Source organism: Callithrix jacchus, chromosome 3 (assembly GCF_049354715.1).
Source record: "Callithrix jacchus isolate 240 chromosome 3, calJac240_pri, whole genome shotgun sequence".
Lineage (NCBI taxonomy): Eukaryota > Metazoa > Chordata > Mammalia > Primates > Cebidae > Callithrix > Callithrix jacchus.
The window spans coordinates 183,446,002-183,458,531 of record NC_133504.1 but is presented as its reverse complement, the minus strand read 5'-3'; positions in this window follow the sequence as shown (position 1 = coordinate 183,458,531).

Below are 12,530 nucleotides of genomic sequence, written 5' to 3'. Positions count from 1 at the left end.
GGAGGGGCCACGAGCAGCAAACTGGGCATGCGCGGCCGATAGAGCCTCGAGAGGCGCGGCGCCGCGCTGCAATACCGCCAGCGGCCTGTGGCGTCGCTGCACACCCGACTGACCCAACTCTGCGTGTAGAGCTCTACCCGGCGCACCGGGTGGTGCAGCCCTGTGCTCACCTGGCCGCCCTCGCTCCCGCCCGCCCGCCCTGTGCCTCCAAGAATCGGGAATGTAATGTTTTGTCTTACGTTCCCATTTGCTCCCTCCCCAGGCTGGCGTGGGATCCGAGGGTTCCTGATGACTGGCTTCTCGCCCCTCCCGCTGGGCTGAAAGCGCCACCAGGAGCCCTGGCGCCTGGGCTTTGTTCATCATTAAAGCCTTGGGGACATAGCAGGAGCATAGTTCCCGGCAGAGAACAGGTCTGGCTGCCACGGCCCATACGGGCGAAGCCGCCGGCATCCTTTGCCTAGACAGAGTTCTGGAAAGCGGATAGGGGGACAGGGGCCGGCCCCAGATCGGTTCCGGAGGGGATAGATCAGAACCGGAGAGGGTGCATTTAGAAACGCATTGCAACCTGACAAAGCTGCAGCGTCCTAGCGCAGGATCAGCAACAGGAATTCGGGTGGGGTCGAACTCAGAGACTGGTCGCTTGCGCGCAGAACTGCGTAGACTCGAGTAGGTTCAAAAAGGATAGGTGTAAGGGGCAAGAACTAGTCCTTCACCACAGGTAGATCTAGGTTGCTGCGGGGGTCTCCTGGCTCATCTCCCTGCATCCACTGGCCTCCCACCCACACTGCTACATCCAGAGTGGTCCTAACACAAAGCAAACTGAATGAAGTCATTCCCCTGCTCCAGAGTCCTTGCAGCCTCCAGTCCTAGAGGATGTGCCCCCGCCTGCCTGCCTGCCACGTCCTCTCATACCCTCTCCGCATGGTCTTACAACACTGACTCCCTTCTGCACCGCTGACGCACCGGGCTTCTCCAGGGAAAGACCTTTGCACTATTACGCCTGCCTGGGATCTCTCTTTCTCCTCTCAACTACAAATCACCTCCTCAGAGGCCTTTCTAACCATTTCATTGCTCCTCATTCTGTCACATCCCTGTGTTTTATGTTCTTCATAATGAACTGAACCTGTTTGTTGTATGCTTTCTTGGGTCTTTTCGTTTCCTTCCACTCGGAAGTAAGCTATTTACTGTCTTGTCCACCCTTAGATTCCCAGAGCCTGAGGCAGGGGCCTGACACTTATAGGCACCTATTTTAGTTGAGTTGCCATTTATTAATTCAAGCAAAAAACTTGGGTCACCAAAGCATGAAAGCCCACTTGGAATCTCAGGGGGTTGGATATTAGCACTTAACTATTCATCTACTCCTTCATCTCTAAATTTTCTTGTCAGAGAAAATCATGGAAATAATATTAGTATCTGTCTCATGAGGTTTCCGTGAGGATGAGATGAGTTACCTTTTGTAGAAGACTCTCGTGTTGAGAGACATTTATGATTGCCATCAGTTAGGATGGGCTGGGTTACACTACAGTAGTAAAAAAAAATCTCCCAAATCTCAGTAGCTTAGAAAGACAAAGGTTTCTTTTCACTGACACTAGATCTCCATCAGGGATTGCTTGAGGACTCCTTGGTATCTTTAGCCCAGAAACCAGACTGGCCAAGCAGACACCAACTGATGTGTGGTCACTTGTCAAGGCAGAGGGAAGAAGAGCTTAACTGAGCAGTGACTCTGAAGACTTCCAACCAAACATGGCACATGACTTCCACACTCATTTAAGTAGCCAAAGCAAGTCACATGACCCCTCCTAACTGCAAGGAACAGGGGAGTGCCATCCTCCGTTCATGTGCCCTGGAGAACTGGACGTATTTTCTAGATGATAACAGCTATTTTTACTATTCATTCTAGAAGACTTCCAGTATACTGTGATGTCCATAAACATCATGAAAGACAAAATTCAGGGAAGGCTGAGCTTATGTCGATATTCAGCATGGATTTTTTTATTCCCATTCTTGGACATAGCCCAACATTCTTGCTTTATATCAAAGGAGTGTGTTAGTGATAGGTCTCTTGGGGTTCACTTGTTCTCTCTCCACAAAATCTAGACAGCACTAGATAGTACTAGATGGTAAGACCCATTAGAAGAAACATCATCTGTTTTCCTCTGCTTTTGTATACTGAATGCTACTTAAAAGGCTGGCACAATGCTTACTGAATCAATGACTGTTTGACAAGTATATCTTACTAGTAAAGGGATGACAGCCCTGAGAATTTATCTTTCCAGTTTATCCAGGAACACTGTAAAGAGAAATGTGGATGATTCATATATTTAGCAAATAAGTAGCTTGAGAATGTTGTTACATCAACAGCTGGCACTAGAATTCCTCTTGGGGAGAAACCATCTTCATCAAGGGAAATAAAATTCCAGACTTTGCCTTGGCAACCTTACTTTCCATACCTAAAGCAGAGAGTTTACTCCTTATTCCAAACAGCATAAAGAGAGCAGCATAGCTCCCAGGACTTTTTTCTTTTCTTCAACTTTTATTTTAAGTTCAGGGGTACATGTTCAGGATATGCAGGTTTGTTGCATATGTAAACATGTACCATGGCGGTTTGCTGCACAGATCATCCCAACACCTAGGTATTAAGCCCAGCATCCTTTAACTATTCTTTTTGCTGCTCTCCCTCCTGCCACTGACCCCAGTGTTTATTGTTCCTTACCATGTGTCCATGTGTTCTCATCATTCAGCTGCTTACAAGTGAGAACATGCAGTGCTTGGTTTTCTGCTCCTGTGTTAGTTTGCTGAGGATAATGGCTTCCAATTCCCTCCATATCCCTGCAAAGACATGATCTTATTCCTTTTTATGGCTGCATAGTATTCCGTGGTGGATATAAATTTCCTTTATGCAGTCCATCATCAATGAGCATTTGGGTTGATTCCATGTCTTTGCTATTGTGAATAGTGTTGTAATGAACATACACATACATGTATCTTTATGACAGAATGATTTATATTCCTTTGGGTATATACCCAGTAATGGGATTGCTGGGGCAAATGATATTTCTGCCTCTAGGTCTTTAAGGAATCACTACACTGTCTTCCACAATGGTTGAATCAATTTACACTCCCACCAACAGTGTAAAAGTGTTCCTATTTCTCTCACCAGCATCTGTTGTTTTTTGACTTTTTATTAATAGCCATTCTGATTGGTGTGAGATGGTATCTCATTGTGGTTTTGATTTGCATTTCTCTAACAATTAGTCATGTTAAGCTTTCTTTTCATGTTTGTTAGCTAAGTGTATGTCTTCTTTTGAGAAGCATCTGCTCTTGTCCTTTGCCCACTTTTTAATGAGGTTGTTTTCTTCTTATAAATTTGTTTAAGTTCCTTGTAGATTCTGGATGTTAGACCTTTGTCAGAGAGATAGATTGCAAAATTTTTTTCCTGTTCTGTAGGTTATCTGTTTTCTCTGATGATAGTTTCTTTTGCTGCGCAGAAGAAATTTAATTAGTTTAAATGTAGTTCATTAAATTAGATCCCATTTGTCAATTTTTGCTTTCATTTCCATTGCTTTTGGCATTTTCCTCATGAAGTATTTGCCTGTGCCTGTGTCCTGAATGGTATTGCCTAGATTTTCTTCTACAGTTTTTATAGTTTTGGTTTCCAGAAATTCGAGGTTAGGAAAACTTGAGAGCAAAGTTCAGAGTAGAGAGAGGAGGTGGGGTCTGGAGAAAACACCCTAAGGTGCTTTCTATGATAAATTTCCCAGAGTTAGGTGGTAACAGACTTTTAAGAATGAGCAATGTAATAGTTTTTTCACTGTGTCCCTGACTCTTTAGGAAAAGTCTGATATATACAATGTAGTATTCGTAGTTATGTGTGAAGCTGCCAGGTTTTACCCAATGCGTTTTCTCTTTTTCCTTAATAGAACCCTACTTTAGCTAGATATATGGACACTGTGGCCCTTTAATCCTCTCTTTTTAGAAATACTCTCTGAAATGTTGCTAGACAACCCACCAAAACCTGTAATTAGTTTAAGATTCCAGTGGTAGCAGAGTCTGCTAATTGTTTCCCTAAATCTGTCTCTCCTCGCTTCTCCTTAATCATGACCTTCCTACAATTTCTTACTGGGCACTACAGCTGCTCAGAAAGAAAGACTGGGTTGGGCTGGGGGGCTCATACCTGTAATTCCAAAGAGTCGGGATTACAGGCGGATCACTTGAGACCAGGAGTTTGAGACCAGCCTGGCCAATATGGTGAAATCCTGACTCTACTAAAAATACAATAATTAGCCAGGCATGGTGCTGTATGCGTGTAACTACCCAGGAAGCTGAGGCAGGTAGTGGCCCACATAGCGAAACTCTGCCTCTACTAAAAGGACAAAAATTAGCCAGGTGTGGTGGCAATCGCCTGTAGTACCAGCTACCCTGGAGGCTGAGACGGGAGAATTGCCTGAACCCGGGAGGTGGAGGTTGCAGTGAGCAGAGACAACAGCATTGCACTCCAGCCTGGGTGACAGAGCGAGACTCTGTCTCAAAAAAAGAAAACTGAACAGCATGTAGTGGATGGTGTGCAAATTCAAATAATTTAGCAGAAGCAAAAACTCGGAGTGAGAAGTCTACAGAAGAAAAAGAATTAATCTTTGTCTCCCAACACCACTGCTTCAAAAATTCCCAGAAATAAAGTGATATCCACTGCATCTCCTACTACAAGAGGGATGCTCTCACGATTTTTATTTGAATCTCAGAATAAAGAGTGATGTATCTTCTCTCGCTGTCTTTAAAAGAGCTTTGAGTCTGGGCAAAGGGCTCATGCCTATTATCCCAGCACTTTAGGAGGCCAAGGCAGGTGGATCACCTGAGATCAGGAGTTTGAGACCAGCCTGGCCAATATAATGAAACCCTGTCTTTACTAAAAATACAAAAAATTAGCCAAGTGTGGTGACAGGCACCTGTAATCTGAGCTACTCTGGAGGCTGAGGCAGAAGAATCGCTTGAATCCGGGAGGCAGAGGTTACAGTGAACCGAGATCGCACCATTGTACTCCTGCCTGGGCAACAAGAGCAAAACTCCATCTCAAAAACAGAAAAAAAGAAGAGAGCTTGGAGTGCTCTGCATGCATATTATGGATCGTGGTGATTAGACAAGCATGTTAGGAATCAGACACTTAACCTGGTGTGCTGTGTACTCCCTGCCATCATGGTGATCAGATGGAGTTTTGAACTCCTTCTTTAAAATAATTTTTAATGACTATCCATACTGATTAATGGACAAAAAGGCAAAGAGAACACTGATGCAAGCAAATGAGAGTAAACGATGACAATTTTCAGCGTTTTCACGCCTCAAGGTGAACGTTTTTCTAGGTACCTGATTTCCAGTTATGTGACCCAAATTCATACGGAGAAGATAAAGAATTTTCCAGCAATTAAAAAATAAAAAGAGAAATTATATCCAATTTGGCTTTGAGGTTTTTGGAAATAAAGACAGTCTACACCAAGAGTGTTTTATTTGCAGAGAAGTGCTTGCAAATACCTGCATGAAATTCTTTCTTATCATTTAGAAATAAAGTCATGAAAATTACAGATTAGAAACCACTTAAAGTGGAAAAATACCAGAGTTCTAAATAACTAGTCATGAAAACAGTGTCTTTTCAGTGCTGCATAATGTAATTTGCATTTTAATCTGTATTTTATATAAATTTTATTCTCAAACCAAAACATGTCTGTTTTTTTTAAGCATAGCGAATTCTTTTAACGTATTGATAAATAATGATGAGTAGTTTTTTCAAAGCCATCCATGCATGTGGTTAAAAAATTAAATGGAGTGGAAGACAAAATGCAATAGTCTACTACTAAATCCCTTCTTAAGCATCTGTTCATTTGATGAGTTTTGATTGAAGATTGCTACAATGCCAAGCAGACATTATTGAAGGGTCTTTTAATTAATTCCACTTTTTTTCTTTAAGTTATCACATAGCAGAATTAGCTCCATATGGCTAAATAATATTTGTATAATGTTCTTTTTTGATTTATCAATTTTAGAAATTCTCTATTCTGTTATGATAGACAAAGAATTGCTTCTTTTATATGAATCATCACTTCCCCTCCATGAAATTATTTTATATAATTATTTATCTTTTGGTTTCCTTCACAGGTTGAAATACTATATTAAAACTTGTTTTTTTCATTATAGACACAGCACCTTTTGCTCCTATCTTTGAAAGAGAATCCCCCCACCCAGTGTCTTTCCTTCAGTCCTCTTCTCTTCCATCTCTTGCTTCTGTATTCTCTACTTTTACATCTTCAAGGCTGAACATGCATATTCTGCTTTTTCGCATAACTGAATCATTGCTTCTTTCTTCATTATGTAGATTATAAAAGTGGAAGTCAAAGTAGTTACATTATTGTAATTATAAGCATAAGAAACTGGTGGGTTGTGGTGGCTCAGGCCTATAATCCCAGCATTTTGGAAGGCCAAGGTGGCCAGATCACCTGAGGTCAGGAGTTCAAGACTAGCCTGGCCAACATGGTGAAACCTCGTTTCTATTAAAAATACAAAAATTAGCTGGGAGTGGTGGCGGGTGCCTGTAATCCCAGCTACTCAGGAGGTTGAGGCAGGAGAATCGCTTGAACCCAGGAGGCGGAGGTTTCAGTGAGCAGACATCGTGCCATCGCACTCCAGCCTGAGTGACAAGAGTGAGACTCCATCTCCAAAAAGAAATAAATAAGCACAAGCATATGAAACTATTTATTGTTGAATTTCTAACTTTCATCGGGAGTTTCTATATGCAGGTATTTTTTTTAAATTACTAAACAGAAATATATTTTCAGAATGTTCCAATGTCTTTGTTAAATGGAGTATTCTAAAAAGCTCCCCTTGTTCTCTCCCAACCCGCAAATTACCAGCGGACATGTTCTTCTTCCAGTGGTCATCTGCATGGGTAGCTATACCTGCTCCCCAGGGGTCATCCTATGATTTTCCCTCATGGCTTTTCTCTTTTCTGTGTTAAAATCCTGGATACCAGCATCCCTTGGCTTATTTACTTACTTTCTTTTTGCCAGAAAATATCTCAAATAATTTACTAAGATACAGTAGTGTGGGACGTAAGCTTTCTGAAGCCTTACAGCCTGAAAATATCTTTGTCATTCCTCACATTAGGTCAGTGGATTATTCTAGGTTGAAAATATTCTCCAAACCTTTGAATAAAGAGCTCTGTTGTCTTCTTGGCTCAGTTTGGATGAAAATTATTATGCCTGTTTCTCTTTCCTTTATAGGTAAACTGTTAGAGAGTTTTGCCTTTATCATTTGTGATGCTGTATCTAGATATGGACAAATACATATTTATTGTTCTGTGCCATTAATGCAGCTTTCAATGTAGAGATTCATGCCCTTCAATTCTCGAACTTGTTTTTGTTTTCTTTTTGTGCTTTTTTTATTTATTTAGATAGAAACACTCTATCATCATTATAATCATGGCTATATCATTATTCAGATATTGAAACTTCTGATTGATCTTCTCCATCACTCTTCTCTCATATTTTCTACCTTTCTTCCATTTCCATTTAGTTTCTGGAAGATTTCTTTGACTTTGTCTTCCAAAATTTACATAATTTCCTTGACTCTTTGTCTCATTGTCTTCGGTTTTTTCCTTTTCTATAGAATCTTGCAATTTATGAATGTGTTGGATTCTCTCATCTCTCTGAGGATGCTACTTAGGATTTTTTTTCATCTGAGGTCATTTGTTCTCTAGCTTTCAAGTGGGAGTGTTTCCTCAAATTTCTGGTGGTCCTTGCTTGTCTTCTGCATAGTACAATGAGATAATCAAAAGCCAAAGTGAGATTAGGGTACACAGCAGGGCCCAGTGACTGGCAAGCTTTGCTTTAGGTTGACTTAATGGAGCCATTATTTATGTTGAGAGATCCCTGGAAGTCCACATGTAGATTTCATGCTTCTTAAGGCACTCTTTTTCCTTTTTGATTATGAGTCATTTCAAAATATCCTAAGAACATTTAACAATTATCCAGCCTTTGCCCAGCTTTAGATAATAAGAATGTCTTACCACATTGCTTTAAATCTCCTCTTCTTCCAAAATAAAACATAAACATTGAAGATATACTTAAAGGTGGCTCTGTCTTTCTGCTGTGCCACATTATCCTCCTTCTCTCCTAGAGAACACCATCATGTTAAGTTTTGTGATGACTGTTTTGATGAATATTTATATATTTTACTACATATGTATTATCTTAAATAAGAGCACTATTGTATGTGGTTAATTTCATGCATGATGTGATATGTATGTATATAGTTAAACATAAAATAGTACTCTTTTTATTTATTTATTTATTTGAAACAGAGTCTCGCTCTGTCACCCAGGCTGGAGTACAGTGGCACAACCTTGACTTATGCAACCTCTGCCTCCTGGGTTCTAGCAATTCTTCTGCCTCAGCCTCCCAAGTAGGTGGGACTACAGGCACGCACCACCATACCTGGCTAATTTTTGTATTTTTAGTAGAGACAGGGTTTCACCCTATTGGCCAGACTGGTCTCGAACTCCTGACCTCAAGTGATCCACCTGCCTCAGCCTCCCAAATTGTTGGGATTATGGGAAAATAGTACTCTTATATAAGTATGTATCACATATGTATATGTGATTATAGACATACACGTGTGTGTATAAATTAAACACATAAAAAATATATATGCACATTATATAATACAACAAACTACATATAATTGTATCTATCAACCTATATGTAATTATAATACATGCAGAAAATAAAATTAAAAAAAACCAAAAATGATAAAATAATAATGCATGCACATTCTGCAACCTGGTTTTGATTCAACATCATATTTTTGATATCTATTTTGAGGTGCATAATCTAATTCATTTCCATGCTGTATGAGATTCCATTTTATGACTATACTATGAGTATGGTTCTCTGTTCCTGGGTGTTTAAGGTATTTCCAGTTTTCCGGTGTTTGATCCATGCTGTAAGGAATATTCCTTTACAGATCTGTAGAAGATGAGTGGAGAGATAATAGAGGCAGGGCTCCTGGTAGAAGAGATAATGAAGACTTAAACTTGATAATGGTGGATTCAAACAAATTATAGACATTTTTTGAGGTTGTACATCAGCAGGACTTGGTGATTAATCAGAAATGAGGGTGAGTGGAAGTCGCGCATGAGGCAGAGGAAATAATTTAGGATGACTCTAAGTTTCTGCCTTGCCTAAATAAATAGATCTTTGAACCACCTCCTGATATAGGACATTCAGAGGATTAGTGGAGTGGGCAGAAAAAAAAGTTTCAATTTAGAAACAAGTTTATATGACCATGAGCTATTCAGTTGGAAATTTCCAGTGGCTAGAAAAGTTAAAATGTTTCCCAGCTCTGATTTCCTGGGGCTGTGTATCTTGACTGCTTTGGTGAGCAAAAGCCCACTGGACATTTAAAAAGAGGATTGTATTAGTATCATAGGCCAAATAACGAAACTCCAAAGAGGTCCATGCCCTAATCTCTGGAACTTTATGTAGGAAAAAGAACTTTGCAAATATAATCAAGTTAAGGATGTCAAAATGGGAAGATTACCTGCATTATCCAGGTGGGTCTAAGGTAATCACAAGGGTTTTCCATAGTTTAGATGTCTGTTTCCTCAAAATCTCACATTGAAATGTAATCCCCAGTGTAGAAGGTGGGTCCTGGTGGGGGAGGTATTGGAGCATGGGGGCAGATCCCTCAGCAATAATGCCATCCTCTCCAGGATGGGTGAGTTCTCACTCTTTTAGTTCATCTGAGATCTGATGTTTAAAGGAGGCTGGCACCTATTCCTCTCTCTGTTGCCCCAGCTTTTGCCATGTGACATGCTGACTCCCCTTTGTCTTCCACCATGATTGGAAGCTTCGGGAGGCCTCACCAGAAGAAGATGCTGATGCCGTGCTTTCTGTACAGCCTGCAGAACTGTGACCCAAATAAACCTATGTTCTTTATAAATGACTGAGCCTCAGGTATTCCCTTACAGCAATGCAAGAATGGACTAACACAGAGGAGTACAGGAGTCAGGGTCAGAGAGAAGGCAATGTGACAAAGAAAGCACAGGGGAAAAGGTATTTGATGCGGAGCCAGGAGAGGAGGAATGCTAGTTCCGTTGGGAACCTGGAAGGCACAAGGAATGCAGTCATCTCTGGAGCCTCCAGAGGAAGCCAACCATGCTGACACCTTCATTTTAGCTCACTTTTTACTTCTGGCCTCCAAATCTGTAACATAATAAATGTGTGTTGTTTGAAGCCATCACGTTTGTGGTGATTTGTTATAGGAGCCATAGGAAATTAAAGCAGTTGGCTTTTCAATAAGAAGACTTAACTGAAGATGGCTGGCTTCAAGGGCCTCTGATCTGTGTAGTCGCACAAGTCCCCACACTTAGGGGGACCCCATGCTTGGTTTAATGCTCTGTGGTCACTGTCTTGACATGATTAATGATATTTTGAACAAGGAACCCCACATATTCTCTTTTTTTTTTTTCTGAGACAGTTTCGCTCTTATTGCCCAGGCTGGAGTGCAGTGGCACAATCTCAGCTCACCGCAACCTCCACGTCTCTGCCTCAAGCAATTCTCCTGCCTCAGCCTCCCAAGTAGTTGGGATTGTAGGTATGTGCCACCATGCCTGGCTAATTTTATATTTGTATTACAGACATGGTTTCTCCATGTTGGTCAGGCTGGTCTCGAACTCCCAACCTCAGGTGATCCACCTGCCTCAGCCTCCCAAAGTGCTGGGATTACAGGTGTGAGCCACCATGCCCAGCCCCACATATTCATTTTGAATGGAATCCTGTCACTTGTGTACTCAGTCCTAACTAAAGATAACATGTTCTGGGCATAGCTTTATTTTTCTTATATTTTTCTGTTATTAAGATATTCTAGGCCAGATGCCACCACTCCTGGTGTCATGCCTGTTATCTTAGCACTTTGGGAGGCCAATGCAGGCAGATCAGTTGAGGTCAGGAGTTCAAGACCAGTCTGGCCAACATGGTGAAACCCTATCTGTACTAAAGATAGAAGAATTAGCTGCATTTTGGGAGGCATATACTGGCAGACATGAGGTCAGGAGTTTGAGACCAACCTGGCCCACATAGTGAAACCCCATCTCTACTAAAAATACAACAACAACAAAAAAATTAGCTGGGCATGGTGGCACTCACCTGTAGTCCCAGCCTCCCAGCTACTCGGGAAGCTGAGGCAGGAGAATTGCTTGAATCTGGCAGGCGGAGGTTGTAGTGAGCTGAGATTGTGCCTCTGCACTTCAGCCTCGGTGGCAGAGTAGGACTGTCTCAAAAAAAATATTACATAGCTAACCCTCCTTGAGAATAAGCTGCTACACAACCTCTGCTTGCTTCTCACCTGACTTGATATCATTTTAAAAAAATGTCTGATAGGATTCATTTTGGTCCAGAACCTTTTTTGTGAAAAAGTTTCTCATTTCTCTTAAAGATGAGGGGCCACTTGGATTTTCTGTTTCCTCGTGTACTGATCATCACCTGCAAAATGATCTTTGTCAGCTTCACCGGAATAAAAGTGCTTCTGATATTTCATTAATATCCCTTCAATGTCTGTAGTATCAGTTGTGTTGTCTTTTATTTTTTATTATTAGTGTGTTTTTATGTTTTTGATTATTTTAGCTAGCTGATTCTTAATTTTCCTAATTGTTTTAAAGAACCAACTTTTAACTTTTAAACTATCAATGCTTATATTGAGTCTTTATATTTCAAAGGTAGCTGCATTTCTCAAATTTTGGTAAATGGCATTTCATTATTCATTATGAAATTTTTTTTTGCTTTCTTCTTTGACCATGAGTAATTTTGAAATGTTACTTGATTTTCAAATATTTGAAGTTTTTTCTAAATATCTTATTAATTTTTTAATTGTTTTTAAAACTACATATATTGAGCAGATGTGGTGGCTCCTGCTTATAATACTAACATTTTGCGAGGCCAAGGAAGATAGATTGCCCAAGCTCAGGAGTTTGAGGTCATCCTGGGCAACATGGAAAAACTCCATCTCTACTAAAAATAGAAACAAAGTTAGCTGGGCATGGTGCTGTATGCCTGTAGTCCCAGCTACTTGGGAGGCTAAGGAATATCACTTGAACCTGGGAGGCAGAGATTGCAGTAAGCTGAGATCACACCACTGCACTACAGCCTGGGTGAAAGAGCAAGACTCTGTCTCATAAGAGAAAAGAAATTGGTTGGCCAGGCTGGTCCCTAACTCCTAACCCGAGGTGATCCACCTTCCTCTGCCTCCGGAAGTGCTGGGATTACAGGCATCAGCTGCCATACCCTGCCTGCGCAGTATTTTTTTTTTAATGTGAAAAGTGTTAATTGAAAAACTCATTTTTTGAGACACCTGGCAAGATGGCCTAGTAGGAACAGCTCTGGTCTGCAGCTCCCAGTGAGATCAACACAGATAGCAGGTGATTTCTGCATTTCCAACTGAGGTACTCAGTTCATCTCCCTGGGACTGGTTAGATAATGGACACAGCACAG